Genomic DNA, 17,097 nt, shown 5'->3' with positions numbered 1-17,097 from the left:
GAGGAACATGTGGCCACTTCTGAGGAGGAGGATGAGGAGGTGGCATACCAGGAGGAGCTGGAGGACGAGCCTACGGAGACCCTACAGGACAAGCCAGAGGATGGAGGACAGGGGGAGGAAGGATCCAGGGCTGCGGTAGGGTGTTGGAGGATGGCCCACATTGCGGAATAACGACTGCCCCTAGACCCCAATGGTGCCGCCTCCCTTTCACCCCTCCAACCCCCTTTCCCCGGCCCCTCGTTCCCACTCTAGTGTGCTCTCAGTGATCCTCTATCTGTTTAGCCCTTCGTGCTCTGCCACTACGTCTACATGTTTCCCCAGGATGCACATCAGTGGTGGAGGTAGACTACTGCCTATTGCATCCCATGGTCTTTTGTGCCCCTGGCAGGCTCCTTTGGAGTCCCTGGGTCCAGAGGGCCTGGGCCCACACACCGCAGAACATGCTCTGCCGTGCCACCTTGTTCCAGATGCTGACTCCAAAATGCGCGGCTGTCAACGGGTTGCCGCTGTGCCACCCTGTAGAGAGACTCCAGATGGTCCCCCAGTGGTCCCTCCTCCTGCTTGGTGCCCATAGGTCCCTGGGAGAGTCTCCTCGGTTCGGAGTTGCAGATGTACTGAGCTCCGGATGCCCCTGCATCATCTGCCTCTGCCAGCCCTGGCGGCTCCCCAATATCTGCACCATGGTGTTAACACTCTCAGCGATGCCCTTCTGTGATTGGGCCATGCTCTGCAGTGCCTCACCAATGTGCACCTGCACCTGGGACACAGTCCTCAGTGACTCGGACATTCGCTGAAGCACCTTAGCGATGCCCACCTGAGACTGGGACTTGCTCCACAGTAGCTCGGTAAGGTCCACCTGAGACTGGGACATGCCCCCCAGCAACTGGGACATGCTCCGCAGCAAGGAACAAAGAACAATACAGCACAGGAACAGGCCCTTCGGCCCTCCAAGCCTGTAGCGGTCATGATACCAACTTTGGCCGAAACCCTCAGCGCTTCCTTATGCCGTATCCCTCTATACCCATCCTATCCATATATTTGTCAAGATGCCTTTACAACGCCGTTAATATATCTGCTTTCACAACCTCCACTGGCAACACGTTCCAGCCACTCACCACCCTCTGCTTAAAAAATCTGCCTTGCACATCTCCTCTAAATTTTGCCCTATGGACCTTAAATCTATGCCCCCTGGTGACTAATTCCTCCACCCTGGGAAAGAGTGCCTGCCCATCCACTCTATCGATGCCCCTCATAATCTTGCAGACCTGTCAGATCACGCCTCAACCTCCGTCTTTCTAATGAAAACAGTCCAAGTCTATTCAGCCACTCCGCATAGCTAACACCCTCCAGACCAAGCAAGATCCTGGTAAACCTGCTCTGCACCCTTTCCAAGCCTCCACATCCTTCTGGTAGTGTGGCGACCAGAATTGTGCGCAATATTCCAAGTGCAGCCTTACCAAGGTTCGATACAACTGTAGCATGACTTGCCAGTTTTTATACTCGATGCACTGTCCAATGAAGCACCTCGGAAAGGTCCACTGGTGACAGGGACATATCCCCCAGCAACTGTGGGATGCTACCGAGGTGCTCAGCCATGGCCGTCACTGACTGGGCAACACTTTGGACATCACCACTGAAGGTGCTGACGTTGTGCTTCAGGCTCTCCACTGCGGTTGCCACCCTCGCAGTGTTGGCCTCGGTGCCACGTATTGCCGGTGCCATTTCCTGCGCCTACAGTCTTTGGGACTCCTCTAATCAGCTGTGGAACTGCTGGGTTATCGTTGACCTCTGAATCTCAGGGCCGCACCCTATGGTCTGCATCAGCTCCGGGTAAACCTGGTCCATAGGCTCAGCATCTGCCTGGGACACAGCTGGGTCCTCGAATCCAGCAGACCTCCACCTGATGTCTCCCCTTGATGTCCCTACCTCTGCCTGATGTGCATCAGCAACTGTGGGGTGCTCAGCAGAATGTGTCCCAGAGGCCTGTCAATCACTTTCGCTCACCGAGGTGTGTGGCTTTGCGCTGGTAGAGGGTGGGCATGGTAACTGTGCCTTGACTATTATGGAGGCATCCTGGGAGCTCTCCTCTGAGGTGTTCTCATGGAGATATGGGGAGGGACCACCCCAGATGGGCCACACCATCGGATAGTGAGTCTGTGGGAGAAAGGATATGCGGTCAGTGGGAGACAGAATCAACATGCTGGCAAGTACAACTCGCATGCGACCGGTCCTCTGGGTGAGGACTGGTGGATACTGACCTCTGCATCACAGTCGACGATGGTGACCGATCTGTCCTCAGCCACCCTTGCAACCTCCAGGGCACGTTTTTCATAGGGGGTGTGGACTCTGATATCCAGCACCCCGCCGTCCATCTGTGTCCTCTCCCATCTGTTATGGGCCAGCTTCTCCTGCGGGGACACAGAGAAAGCATCATGAGCCACATGCATCACGCACCGGGAAACGGGGGATGCATGGGGGGCTGGGGGCATGAGTGAGCACACGAATGGGCATGGGTGGAGTTGGACGCGGCATGATGCTAGGTGGGGTTGGTGCCAGGCACCTGGTTGTCAGCAGGGCGTTGAAGGCGCCAGGCACATGGTTGCTGGTGGGGGAGGGAGGGGTGGCTGGGGGTGAGAGGGGGGACCGGTGCCAGGGGCCAATGCGAACCCACCCGTGCGGGCCAGTGGAGGTCATTTCGTTTTTTGCGGCACTGGCTGGCAGTCCTGGGTCACGCTCCCCAAGCTGACGGCCGCAGCCACTTCCTCCCAGGCGGCACTGGCTGCCCTGTGACTGATCCGCAAAGCCCCTCAAGGGAACAGGGTATCCCGTCCAGCAGGCGGGCCACATCAACATCCTGGAATCTAGGAGCAGGTCTCCTTTGTGGTGTGGTTGCATGCTATTTGGGATTACCTGTTTAAATGCTGCTCCGCTTCCTTCGCGGGGGCCTGGTGAACGCAGTCCTGGTGAATCAGCCGGTGGGATAGTCATTTGCGACGTGAAGCCCGTGGGGCCTCGTTAAGTGAACCCATTAACGTTCAATACCAGGGATGGCCTCACCGGATCAACCGTCGGGCAACTCACAACAGTTCCTGCTCGCTATCGCACTTAGAAACTTTTCCATTAACTTGCACCCTCAAGTTTTTTAAACAGGGAGATTCTCTATTGGTCTAGGAGGAGCAAGAATTCTTTTCTGAATCCACAAGAAACCCTGTCCTAGGATTCCTTCAACCCTTCCGTCACCAGCAATTGCTTCCACAACCTCATCCTCTTGACTTACATTTGCTGGGAAGTACACTAATCCCTAGTGCCTGCCTAGTCCCTTACCTACCTGCTCCTGCTTGCAACACTCCATCATTAACATCAGTTTCAGGTAGGAGTCCAACTTAAGTTGGTTAAATAAGGCATTTAAGTTAGAGTAACCGAGGCCTCAGTTAGCCGCACCTGATACTGACCCCGCCAAGCTTTATCCTTGCCCCTAGTTAAAACTATTTCCGAGTCCCATGTAGAAAGATATATATTGGAGCCAGATGGCACATTTGCATGTTATAAGAATGGTTGAACAAGAAACAAATGGATCTGGAGCAAGATTCCCTTCTATGAAGTCATTTTCAAATAAAAATTGAACTGCTTTCTGAAGAAATGGGGTTACAGTTGGGTCAAGGCTTCTATAAATTGCAGATAAAAAACAGGTAATTGGAAAATGTATGTACCATAGTCTAGTCCCATCCATCATTCAGCTGCGAACAATCCAACGGCAACCTATATTTCACACAAAAATGATTAAGACTTGTAAAATCTTTGAATCACTCTTGCTGATATTTGGCAGTGGATTCACTATATTTAATGCATTGAGCATTTAAAACAGGATAATGGATTACTACTTTCTGCATGGATCAGAATTTTATTTACAATTTATGCACGGATCGGGAATTCCACAACATCTGAATTAGCTGGCAGAGGTTAGCTAAGTAAGATTTTGCCTCTCGGAGCACTTGGTCTTGGATTGAGCAATTTGTGCACTTGCACAGGAGATTCCTCGTGGAATTACCCACAGACACCATTCAAGAATGGAGTAGAAGCTACGGCTTAATGTGAGCAACCAAGGCTTCGGGCTGTGAGCTGTTGGGTGAGGAGCTTCAAGATGGACATGCTGAAAACATAAATTATATCTGTACAGAAACCTGCAGAATATCTGCAGGGATTGCTCTGGTGTACAAAGCAAACAACAATAACAAAGTAAGGATCAATCCTCGGGAGAGGATAGACCTTTGGTAGCAAATATTGGACACGGAAAGTTTTAGAGTTAATTGTGAGATATTGGGTGGCGTTGTGGCCTGGTAGCAATGAGGTAGAGGCTCTTTCTGTGAACAAAGAGTTGAGTGATAACAAGGAACAATGGTACAAGCCACTCTTAGGAGTGGAGGAGGAAGCTGTTGTATAGTATAAAAAATTCCTCAGGTGCATGAATAGCACAAAGGACCCCTCTGCCCAAGCAAAAAGATAGCTTTGCTGCAATGATCACACTAGTACATATACACAGAAGCTAATATGGTAACATGGTCCCCAATGGACCCAGATCCAGGTGACCCTCCTCTGCTGTGCTGTGGCAGGCACCTCAATCTGCTACATCCCTCCCTCTTTAACTTTAGATACAATCTTCAAAATTAATCTGCTCACTCCAAATTCTACATGAACATGATACACACAAGTCAGACATTTGTAAATCAATGCAACAATTGTCCAATGATGAGGTCTTGAGGCTTGCCTTTAACAGAACACTTCTACTGGCAGGCTTCAGCTATGCACAGTTCCAAATATAGGGCGAGATTCTCCGACCCCCCGCCGGGTCGGAGAATCGTCGGGGGCTGGCGTGAATCCCACCCCCGCCGGTTGCCGAATTCTCCACCACCGGATATTCGGCGGGGACGGGAATCGCACCGCGCCGGTTGGCGGGCCCCCCCCCCCGCGATTCTCTGGCCCGGATGGGCCGAAGTCCCGCCGCTAAAATGCCTGTCCCGCCGGCGTAGATTAAACCACCTCTCTTACCGGCGGGACAAGGCGGCGCGGGCGGGCTCCGGGGTCCTGGGGGGGGGCGCGGGGCGATCTGGCCCCGGGGGGTGCCCCCACAGTGGCCTGGCCCGCGATCGGGGCCCACCGATCCGCGGGCGGGTCTGTGCCGTGGGGGCACTCTTTCCCTTCCGCCTTCGCCACGGTCTCCACCATGGCGGAGGCGGAAGAGACTCCCTCCACTGCGCATGCGTGGGATTGCCGTCAGCGGCCGCTGACGCTCCCGCGCATACGCCGCCCGGAGATGTCATTTCCGCGCCAGTTGGCGGGGCACCAAAGGCCTTATAATCAGTCCGGCGCCGGCCTAGCTCCTCAAGGCTGGGGCTCGGCCCCCAAAGATGCAGAGCATTCCGCACCTTTGGGGCGGCGCGATGCCTAACTGATTTGCGCCGTTTTGGGCGCCAGTCGGTGGACATCGCGCCGTTTCCGGAGAATTTCGCCCCTGATCTTGCGTGAGATTCTTCCATATGGGCTTGCTGCTTTCCGAATTCTGTCCGAGATTCTGTGCTGATCAGGGAGTACATATTTCACTCTGTGGACTGTGTCACTCTCCAATCCTCTGTTGGTCCTTTCCTCTGTCAAGTACCTTACTCTACAATGCTTGCAGGTACCCACTCATCGCAATACAACACAGTCATATGTATTGACAGCTGATTCACAAACTTGATCTGTCACTTGTGAAGGCGATGGTCATGGTACTCTCTTTCTGGTACTTCGGCCATGTGGTAAAATCCCTTCTCATTTCATTTGCTTTTTCCCATCAACCACGTTACCATATTAGCTCTCATGCATATCTATTAGAGTGACCATTTTGGCTAAACTAATCTTCTGCTTGGGCACAAGGAGTTCTTTATGCGAGATATCCTCTTCGTCCTGAACCTCTAAGTTTCTCTCATCCTGACCAGGAGTTGCAGTTTTACCTAAGCCGGTTCCAGCTTAATCTCCTGCAGTCATTTACCTCATTCTTTAACAACTACATTCCCTTCTCTTAATAATTATCTGAAGTACCTTTGGATGAACTTTAAGTGGCCCCTTAGTGTTAAGAGAGTTCTCTGCATTGACCACAGCCTTGAACCTGTTTGTAAATTTGTTACAGTTGAACTTTATTTCCCAACTCATAGTCATAGAATCCCTAAAGTACAGAGGAGGCCATTTGGCCCATCGAGTCTGTACCGGCCCTTGGAAAGAGCGCCCTACTTAAGGACACAGTAACCCCACCTAACCATTTTTGGACACCAAGGGGCAATTTATCATGGCCAATCCACCTAACCTGCACATCTTTGGACTGTGGTAGGAAACCGAAGCACCCGGAAGAAACCCAAGCAGACCCGGGGAGAACATAAAAACTCCACACAGACAGTCACTCGAGGCCAGAATTGAACCTGGGTCCCTGGCGCTGTGAGACCGCAGTGCTAACCACTGTACCAACGTGCTAACTGTTGCCTTCCCAAACTCTCTCCCAATTGAGAGCTGATCTGTCTGTATCCTATGATTAAGCTGTTCTTGGTTTATGATTCTTCTTCTCAACATGTGCAAGTTTTACACTTCGTCCATTTGTCTCATTGAAACAGTGATGCATCAGCGTTCCAACCTTGACTTCCAGCTTTTTGTGGGATATGCCCAATCCACTGACATTTTCCACCAGCTTAATAACTCTGTTCCTGAACACTTTGGCGTTCTTCCTGTGCCTGTCTTTTGACCAAAATAACTTTCTCTTGCCGAAAAGGATCACAACCAATCTCTAGTCCCTTGCTCTGCTTTTGGCTTCCATTCAGATTATCCATCACTGAGTCTTTTTCAATGTTAATTAACAATCTCGCTAACAATGTTTGATAAGGATCTCTCCCTTTTCATTCTCTTCATGGCTATGGACCATTGCCACGTTCTTTTTGTTGTGGTTGTGTCGAACTCCACTTCCACGTTCAACACTTCTTCTTTCTTCTTGTTATACTTATGAGACAGTTCTCATGAATTGCTAACCTGTCCGAACAGTTGTGTTCTTCACTTGGTTTGTCCACTCCTATGTCCTCCGCAGCACCCTCAAACACAGTTTCTGCCTCTCTGCAGAATGCCAATTTCTCAAGCTCATTTGTGTTTTCCATACGATTAGTAATTCGATCATTCGATTGGATCTCTATAGAATTCCCAATAACTTTCACCTGCCTAAGTTCCTCTTCCCGATTTTCAGGACACAAAACTCCATTAGTCTTCAGCATTTGAGCATTCTTCTAAATCCCGAATATTTAATAATCTTTATTATTGTCACAAGTAGGCTTACATTACACTGCAATGAAGTTACTATGAAAATCCCCTAGTCTTCACATTCCGGCGTCTGTTCAGGTTCACTGAGGGAGAATTCAGAATGTCCAATTCACCTATCAAGCATGTCTTTCGGGACTTGTGGGAGAAAACCGGAGTGCCCGGAGGAAACCCACACTGACATGGGGAGAACATGCAGATACCACACAGACAGTGACCCAAGCCAGGTATCTCCAGTGGGGCAACCTTGGTATCTATTTGAAGTGTGGCAGCTCCCTGTTCTTTAGCAGTGAGTGGTTCTTGGAGAACCTCAATGTGTTGTTTACAATCAGAATGTTGATTGTACAAATGTTAGAAGCATGGTTTATAAGGCAAGGAGTTCAGATTCCTTCATGGACAAATCCTGTTTTAATTGATCACTCTTATTTTTCATGAACTTTGAATGACTCTTGCAGTAGATGATACAGGATGCCCTACATGAATGTCATGGATCACATCTTTGATGTGTTTCACTCTGAGACTAGTAATTCTCTCACCCATCGCAACACTGATAGCCTCATTTACAATGGGATTTGCTTGGCTCTACTCGAGTTCCATTCTATGACTTCTGTTGTTGGATTTTGCTTGTGCTTTTTCTCTCAACTCTTTTTTTCCCTCTGGCTCTATCACTGATTCCCTTACCACTGGCTGATGAATGTTGTACTGTTTCTTACTGGCCTTGATAGATTTCCGAACCACTTCCGCCTTTGGCAAAGTACATTACTTATTTTTCTTGACTTTGATGTAGCTGGACTGCTTGTTGTTTAGATCAGGGTCACGACTTTTAACTCATTTTCGACTTGCTGCAGCTCTCAGTTAAGTTTACCCAATTATTTTCTCTTCCCTCTCAGCTCTTCTTCTGCTATAGCTTGTCTTACTTTCTGACTGATTACAGCTTTATCGATGGTTGTGGTACATTGCCAACACTTCCAAGGAACTTCTCATTACGATGCAAAGGGATGGAATGCAACTGAGTCTCATTGCCTTCAGATCTTCATTTAATCCTTTAGGGTCTTCTGTTGCCCACTTCCTAGTTTCTCTTTGAGGTCTCTTCCCCCCCCCCCCTCCGTGTTGTAGTGTTCCACCGCTCCACCCTCTCTGGGGTTTTGTTTTACTGCCTACTCTAAGTCTAGCATTGCCTCTCTCTTGAGGACTTGTTACTTCCTCTGAGCTCTCGCGTTGCCTCTGCCTCGAGATCTTCACTACCTTCCCTGAGATTGTCCATTGCTTATGGACCCTCCTTTTAAAGTTGTCCCCCCCACTATCTGCAGTCTTCATTGATTTTCCGATTTGTTGTCCTTTGTCCTTCTGGTGGTTCTTGCAATAGCGTTATACAACTTTAAATACATTCCCACTTTAAGATTGTCAACCTTTTTTTTTTGTTCGCTCACAGATACCGCTTCTCTCTCTGTGTCTGTGCCCCCCCCCCCCCCCCCTCCCTCCCCGCGCCCCAACTCCAGGCTTTGCTCTCACTTTGCAGCGTTGTGGTTACCAACCTTTTAGGCGGTGACCCTCCTCTGCTGAGCCAGGTGACCCTCCTCTGCTGTGCTCTCTGAAAGAGTCAGGCCCCTCATTCCACTGCAGGTGGAATCTTGTGGATTCAATGGGGGCCTTGGCTGCCGGCTGGAGAGGAATTAAAGTTCCGCGTCACCTGCTTTCAGGAAGGCCCGCTGCATCTTGTTCCATTCAGGCATTTGACAAGCCCCGGGTTTGTGCTGTCCAATGAGAACTGCTGGCCAATCAGAGGCCAGCAGTGGAACAGCAGCGTCACTGGGAGATTGCAGCTGCTGCTGGTATGACACCCAAGCCCTAAGATTGTCACTGGATCCAAGGTCAGAAGTTAAGTGATGGCAGAAGGGCAGGGTGAGGGTCGCTGGGGAGAGGGGAGGTGTGGAGGGAGGTAGGCAGCAAGCTGGATGCAAGGCACTGGAGCAGCACTCAGCGGGTCCCCACCTTCCCAGCACCAACCGAGTTCTTCAATAAGGTGTTGTGGTGTAAGAAATCACTCAAGTCTGTGAGTTCACAGTAGGAAAATAAGATTATATTCAAGCATATGTTGGCTGCTTTCCCAAGGATCCCTCTCTGATACGAAGTCTGTGTCACAATTTTATAGTCCTTGGTTCACACATAGCAAAGCACTGTGTTGGTATAGCCTTCAATCACTGATGTTGCTTTAGTACATATATCACATAACAATGAGTGAGATACTTGTGCTGCAGCCGTCCCCTGTTATCTCAGCATTTGGCCTCAGGAGCTTATGTCGCATCTTGGGCGTAATGATTCCCTGTCTGTTTACTTATCTTCTGAACACCTTGTTACCCAAGCTGCGAAGGCCATTAAGTTTTATAGCTTGTGATTTTTAGTTTATTTCCACAGTAATGGCTACATATACCTATAGTTGACTATATTTCCCTTCATGCTTATAAAGACCTCTCATAACTACATTTATCTACTTTTAAAACTATGGACACACATCCTATTCAGTTACCCCACTTCTCAGGCACTGAGTTCCTTTTAACAAGAAGGCCCCTGGGAGCCTTCAAGCAACTTGGCATGGGTTTTCTTGTCATGTTCCCCACATGGCAAGACCCCTACCCACTATTGGGTTCACACCAGCGACAAAGAAGCGCCAACTTGAGGGCCTCAATGGATGGTGGGCAGAAAAGATCCTCCCTGCCATGGGCTTAATCACGGTGGGGGTGGAAAGGTGGCAGGTTCCCACTGCCCAAGGGGTCAACCAGCATGAGTGGCAAGAGAAGCAAAGTTAATAAGCTGAATTTAATCTGTCAAACCCGCTAGGGGGAGAATCAAGTGTGGGCTGAAGCTTACTTTCATACAAACTAGGAGGCTCTGCATCTCCCGTAGTAGTTTGACCCACTCAGAATCAGGCATCTCTTTCCCCCTGGATCATTCACTGTGGTCGGCGAGTCATTTACGATGCATATCATTGATGGGTTCAGTGAGATGAACTCAGCTCTTCAGTAGCTTCTTCAATGAATTGCACTGACTCCTCAAAAAGACAAACAGATTTTCAGCTGAATTGGCAGAGCCAAAGATGATAACTAAATCTAGAACCTCATCTGCCAACGGATCACCTGTTTCTACAACAGCTTTGTTTCTGATAAAGTTTGTCAGAGCTCCTCTGACGGATGATCACCATCTTGTTGTAGCTCTCTGGAGCCTCTTGGTCTTCTGACTGTTGATTTCACAGTTACTTCATTAATATTGTCATGGTCTCATGAACAAAACCATTAACCGTTACTGTATAGTGTTTCTTACATTATATCCGCCTGCACTTCAAACAGTACTTAATTGGCTGTAAAGTGCTGAAAGGTGTATGATGGTAGTGAAAGGCATTATATAGATGTGTCCTTCGGTGAAATGCGATTGGGCGGAGAACAGGTTCTGACGCCAAAATCGTGGTGGGTGCCGATTTGATGCCAAATCACGATTCTCCGTCATCTGGACAGTGGTGCCAATGCATACCGGAACGCACGTACAGTAGACGCCATTTGCATATCATTAGCAGGCCTGACCCAGTATTCTCTGGGGCTTCAGTGATTCTCCTCCTCCAATGGTCCGAGTTCCCGACGGTGCTTCGCTTGCGCTTTCAAAAATCGTGAAACCACATGCAGTTTCAACCAGGGCCACCATGTAGCCCGGTGGACCTGGTTGGGCATGGGGGTATGCACCATGCTAACATATCAGTTTTTTGCACCCTGCAGACAATGGATATTGGAATTCAACCAGCAATGGTGACCTTCTTGCTAGTTGCCGCAGACCTGGGGGATGGCCTGTGGCTGTACAAGCTGGGGCTGCTCGAGGAGGAGAAGGCTGTAGGAGCGGAGCGTGCAGCAGTGGAACGTGCCACAGAGGGAAAGGTGGCAGCCGTCCAGGTTGGAAAGGCGGCTGCCCAACAGGCTGAGGAGGAGGAGGTGCCAAAGAGGCGCCTCATGAGGCTTTGTATGTACCAGCACCGTATTGTCCACTGTCCATTAAGTGCACCAGGGACAGGAGGGCGAGTCCGAGGTGCTGCGGTTTTCCGGAACCTCCTCTATGAGAGTCGCCAGCATGGGCCCCATCACCTCCTCCTCCCTCAGGGTGCCCAACGGGCCCGAGCTACTCCATGGGGCGGGGGTGCGACGGGAACTATCCCCTGAGGATCCCTCGCCACCTGGTTCTGCCAGTCCTGGAGACCCACTCTGGTCTCGACCAGGTTCTGCATGCTCGCAGCCATGCAGCACAGGGGGTGGACCATCTCCGTCTGGGACTGCGCCACATCACCCACTGACTGTACCACCACCTTCTGGGTTTGTGTCACATCAGTCAGTGACCGCACCATTTCCCTTTGGAACAGGGCCACCTCCTTCTGTGTCTGTGCCACGTTGGCCACCGCCTGGGCAATGCCACCCAGCCATGGTCTGCTGTGACTGTGCCATGCTCTGGAGCGCCACTGCAATTTCCAGGTGGCTCTGGGACACGTAGAACGTAGAGCATACAGTGCAGAAGGAGGCCATTCGGCCCATCGAGTCTGCACCGGCCCACTTAAGCCCTCACTTACACCCTATCCCCCCAACTCAATAACCCCTCTGAACCTTTTTGGACACTAAGGGCAATTTAGCATGGCCAATCCACCTAACCTGCACATCTTTGGACTGTGGGAGGAAACCGGAGCACTCGGAGGAAAGCCAGGCAGACACAGGGAGAATGTGCAGACTCCGCACAGACAGTGACCCAGCGGGGAATTCAACCTGGGACCCTGGTGCTGTGAAGCCACAGTGCTAACCACAATGCCACCATGCTGCCCTATGGTGCCAACCCAGTCCTGGGCCTCGGCCAGCACCTGCATAGAATGCACCAGGCCTTGGACATGCTGATCCATAGCCGAGTACCTCGACTGTGGACGCCACTCGTTCAGCTCAGGCTGCAAGCACAGCAACAACTTTTTATAACAGCCATTGAATGGTAAAATTAGCAGTTTCACCAAATCAATTGGATTTTCAGCTTTCTTCACTTTACCAAAATCTTCACTTTTTGTGCATTCACCAAAGCGGAACAGACTTTGTTTTCATATTTTAACCTATTCTGCCAAATGAGTTACAGTTGGGAAAAAAAATATTTTCCTGATAAATTATTAATATCCAATTGCTCTGTGTCTGTGTAATCATTTGATTCAATTATATTGCTATTATGGCTGTAATTGCTGCAGGTAAAGCATTTATATGATTGCCTGCTTTTATTTATTGAGTCATTGGATTTTGAGTACCTGGCAATGGAAGGTAGTTTGTGTTTATAGATTTCAACAGCCATGTGGACTGCAGGGTGCAAATCAACCTGGGTATTTAACCCTCAACATGCAGATCAACTTGTCACATCTCCAGGATTCACGAGAAAAGTAACCTTGGGATAACGTTAGTTAGATCTATGATTCCAAAACTGAGCCCATTCGGGGATGATCATTCTGCAAAGTGGGGTCAACACTTAAAATGGCAGTCTGCCACTTCAAGGGAGGAAGAGACCACTTGAAGTTAAGATGGCAAGATGGCTGCCTGTGGCATGGGTGGCAGTGACAATTGTCAATTGGGCAATTGTTTTTTTGCCTTTTTTTGTGCTTAAGTTGAATAACCTATTGTGAATTTTGTGATTTTGTACACCTTAATTACAAACATTATATTCAATAGTAAATTTGTAGTTTGTTGAGGGTTCAGGCTGGTGGCTTAAAAGTTTTCAGAAGTGTCACCAGTTTATCTTTTCCTGAGCTATTTTTTGCTGCTCTGTCCACGTTGCTTGTTTGTTGAGATGCGCTTAGTTATTTTTTTTAAAGACTATTTGTTTATCATATACATTTTAATAGTGAATAACAACAACTATATAAAAAGAATATGTTAAATATTGTGATATTTCCTTGAATAAATTCACAGTTCACCTGGTAGGACATGCAGGTTAAACCTCTTTCCTGAAACAGGAGGTTGCAGATGAAGTGGATCACAATCTTAGACTTTTTCCGGGACTATTCTGCATCAGGCGATCACTGTCACTCAAGGTTTAGAAAGACAAACCTCACAGACACTTAAATTGGAGTCTAAAAATCGGCGTCAGGATTCTCCGACCCCCCGCCGGGTCGGAGGATCCTTGGGGGGGCGGCGCGAATCCTGCCCCACCGCCCCGACGCCGGCTGCCGTATTCTCCGGCGCCGATTTTTGGGTGGGGGCGGATTCCCGCCACGCCAGTCGGGGGCCGTTGGCAGCGGCCCCCACAGCGATTCTCCGGGCCCCAATGGGACGAGCAGCCGTCCATTTTTGGCCAGGCCCGCCGGCGTGGGTTAGGTATGGACCTGGACCTGGCAGGTAAGTTGGCGTGGGCAGTCCACGGGGGGCGCGGGGGGGATCCGACCCGGGGGGGCGGGGGGGGCCACAGTGGCCTGGCCCGCGATTGGGGCCCACCGGTCTGCGGGCGGACCTGTTCCCTGGGGGCACTTCTTCCTTCCCGCCGGCCCTTATAGAGCTCCGCCATGGCCGGCGCGGAGAAGAAAACCTCCCGCGCATGCGCCAAAATACGACGGCTGGTCTGCGCATGCGCAGAAGTACGGCAGCACTTTTGCGCATGCGCGAGATCACGACGGCCGTTCCGCGCATATGCGAACTCGCGCAGTCTCTTCGGCTCCGGCTGGAGGCGCCAACCCCTCTCGCGACCACCTAGCCCCTTAGACAGGGGAGAATTCCTCACCTTGGGGGCCCGTTGACGCCGGAGTCGTTGGCGTCGGTTTTTCTGCTGGCGTGGGGACTTAGTCCCCGGAAGGGAGAAACCCGGCCTTGATCTCACGCTTGCTAAAGGAAAGGAGCACCAGAAAGTACGACAGCAATTTTATCAAGTTTTAGCCAGATTATAACAAACTGGGTTAGGTCCAGACATCTCTTCTCAACAATGTATCTCTCCACTGAAGACTGTATGGAGATGGGTTCTTGAGTTTGGATACAGAAAATTATATGAGACAATATATTTTTTAAATTGTATGCAAGTTTATTAAAGAACCAAACATGCAATTCTCACTTGATGGTAATCGCAACATTGATAATTCAAGGAAAAGTAAGTGTAATCTTTTTTCTATTACAGAATCCAAGTTCAAGTAATGTAACAGAGAGATATTTAAGACATTCATCGATATTTAATGTGGTATTTGTGGTGATATGCACATTGGCATATTTATGTCTAACTGTACATAGTTGCGCTAATGTATAAGACCATAAGACATAGGAGTGGAAGTAAGGCCATTCGGCCCATCGAGTCCACTCCACCATTCAATCATGGCTGATTTTAACTCCATTTACCCGCTCTCTCTCCATAGCCCTTAATTCCTTGAGAAATCAAGAATTTATCAACTTCTGTCTTAAAGACACTCAACGTCCCGGCCTCCACCGCCCTCTGTGGCAATGAATTCCACAGACCTACCACTCTCTGGCTGAAGAAATTTCTCCTCATCTCTGTTCTAAAGTGACTCCCTTTTATTCTAAGGCTGTGCCCCCGGGTCCTAGTCTCCCCTGCTAATGGAAACAACTTCCCTACATCCACCCTATCTAAGCCATTCATTATCTTGTAAGTTTCTATTAGATCTCCCCTCAACCTCCTAAACTCCAATGAATATAATCCCAGGATCCTCAGACGTTCATCGTATGTTAGGCCTACCATTCCTGGGATCATCCGTGTGAATCTCCGCTGGACCCGCTCCAGTGCCAGTATGTCCTTCCTGAGGTGTGGGGCCCAAAATTGCTCACAGTATTCTAAATGGGGCCGAAAAAGAACCTTTGGTCCCAACTCTCTGCCTTCTGCCTGACAGCCAATCGTCAATCCATGTTAGTACCTTGCCTCGAATACCATGGGCCCTTATTTTACTCAGCAATCTCAGCAGTTATATGTATTTGTATATAACAGCACCAGTGTACATAGCCACTGACCAATACACGCAGTGACAGTTATGACCACCCACCAGCAGGTGGAACCAGACACCTATACAGACATATATATACCAGGGGACGGATGAGACTAAGGCACTTGGCAGTAAGAGGGACAATAGGACAGTCATCTCTCTCTTTAGCTTCACAGTAACGTGGACAGAATTGTTTGTACATAGAATTGCATGGTTACCATCTGCGTGTCAAGAATAAATACTTATAGCAATCATATCTTTGTGTTCTATGTGTGTCTTCATGATCAGGAGAGCCATTAAACACAACATGGTACCAAGAGTACTGAAGAACTTGAGGTGTCCACGTAGTTGAACAGAAGAAAATCGCCCTACCAACCTGGCGATCTAAGGGTTTGCGACTCCACATCATGCCAGATAGTCAAATTTGAGATGGATGGTTTGAAGGTACCCCACCGGCTTCAAGTCTTCGACAATCTGGACTCAAACTGGCACAGTTTTAAGCAGGAGTTTGAACTCTTTCTTTTGGCCCATGGCGTACAGATGCTATCTGATGAAAGGCGTGTTGTGTTGCTGCTAGCGGCAGCAGGTTCTCAAGCACTTGAACTGTACAATTCATTCGGCTTGAGACCAACGAGCACAGCTATGAGGAGGTGATTCAACGTTTTGATCACCACTTTTCTCCTAAAAAAAATAAAACTTTTGAACGGTACGTGTTCTGTTCCTGCGGCAAGAAAGACATGGGGCGGGATTCTCCCTTCTGGGGACTAAGTCCCCACGCCGCGGGGAAAACCGGCACCAACCACTCCGGTGTCAGCAGCACCTGAAAGTGAGGAATCCTCCAAACTTTCGGGGGCTAGTTTGACGCCGGAGTGGTTGGCGCCGCTCCAGCCAGTGCCGAAGGGCCGGCGCGAGATTGCGCATGGGCGGAACAGCCAACGTGATCTCGCGCATGCGCAGATCGGCCGGTGTATTTCCGCGCGTGCGCAGACCGGCTGCTGTATTTCCACGCATGCGCAGGGGTTATCTTTGCACCGCCGCCTGGGCAATATGGCAGAGCCCTACACGGGCCCGGCGGGGAGGAAAGAAGACCCCCATGGAAACAGCCCACCTGCAGGATTGGTAGACCCCAATCGTGGGCCAGACCACCGTGGGTCCCCAGGGTCGGATTCCCCCGCACCCCCACCCCCCCAGGACCGCCCCCGCAGACTTACCTGCCGCGTCCCACAGTACGTTTGGTGAGTAATTCACGCTGGTGGGACTGGCCATAACTGGACGGCCACTCGACCCATCGGAGCCCGGAGAATCGCCGGGGGGCCCCCGACCGGTGTGGTGGGAATCCCGCCGCCGCCCGGAAAACGGCGCTGGAGAATAGGGCAGCCGCCGTCGGGGCGGTGGGGCGGGATTCGCACCTCCCCCCCGGGGATTCTCCAACCCGGTGGGGGGTCGGAGAATCCCGGCCATGGAATCCTTCAACAATTTTGCGACGGATCTGCGATTAAAGGCCCAGTCGTGTAATTTTGGACAATTGCAATCCTCCATGGTCTGAAACCAAATCGTTTATGGGATTTTGGATGTTGCACTACAAGAACAGTTGTTCAGGGAAGACAACCTAATGCTGGATGCCACCATCAGGCTGTGCCAGGCAAGTGAGCTCTCTGCGCAGCGGATTGGGGCCTTCATTACAGTAAGTGTTGGTGCCAATCCGGGAAGCGATGCTGAGCGATGCACCACAAATGCTGAGACACAGTTCAGTAAAAAAACGTGGTCTTAATGCAGGCGACCATTATGAGCACACTGGTATGCAGCCG

The 17,097-nt window shown here is 50.1% G+C and overlaps 1 protein-coding gene and 1 long non-coding RNA gene across 4 annotated transcripts in view; one reads left to right on the top strand and one right to left on the bottom strand.

The window, feature by feature from the left end:
- Nucleotides 1–9,033, bottom strand: part of LOC140418136 (uncharacterized) — a 112,410-nt gene extending 103,377 nt beyond the window's left edge. Inside the window, exon 1 of the long non-coding RNA XR_011944796.1 lies at nt 8,862–9,033. This is a non-coding gene — a long non-coding RNA (uncharacterized lncRNA). The remainder of the gene's footprint in view (nt 1–8,861) is intronic.
- Nucleotides 1–17,097, top strand: part of LOC140418106 (disks large-associated protein 2-like) — a 1,176,606-nt gene that overhangs the window by 994,566 nt on the left and 164,943 nt on the right. The gene's annotated exons all lie outside the window — the stretch shown is intronic.

This window comes from Scyliorhinus torazame, chromosome 1 (genome assembly GCF_047496885.1).
Source record: "Scyliorhinus torazame isolate Kashiwa2021f chromosome 1, sScyTor2.1, whole genome shotgun sequence".
Lineage (NCBI taxonomy): Eukaryota > Metazoa > Chordata > Chondrichthyes > Carcharhiniformes > Scyliorhinidae > Scyliorhinus > Scyliorhinus torazame.
This window is presented reverse-complemented; position numbering and strand designations above follow the sequence as displayed.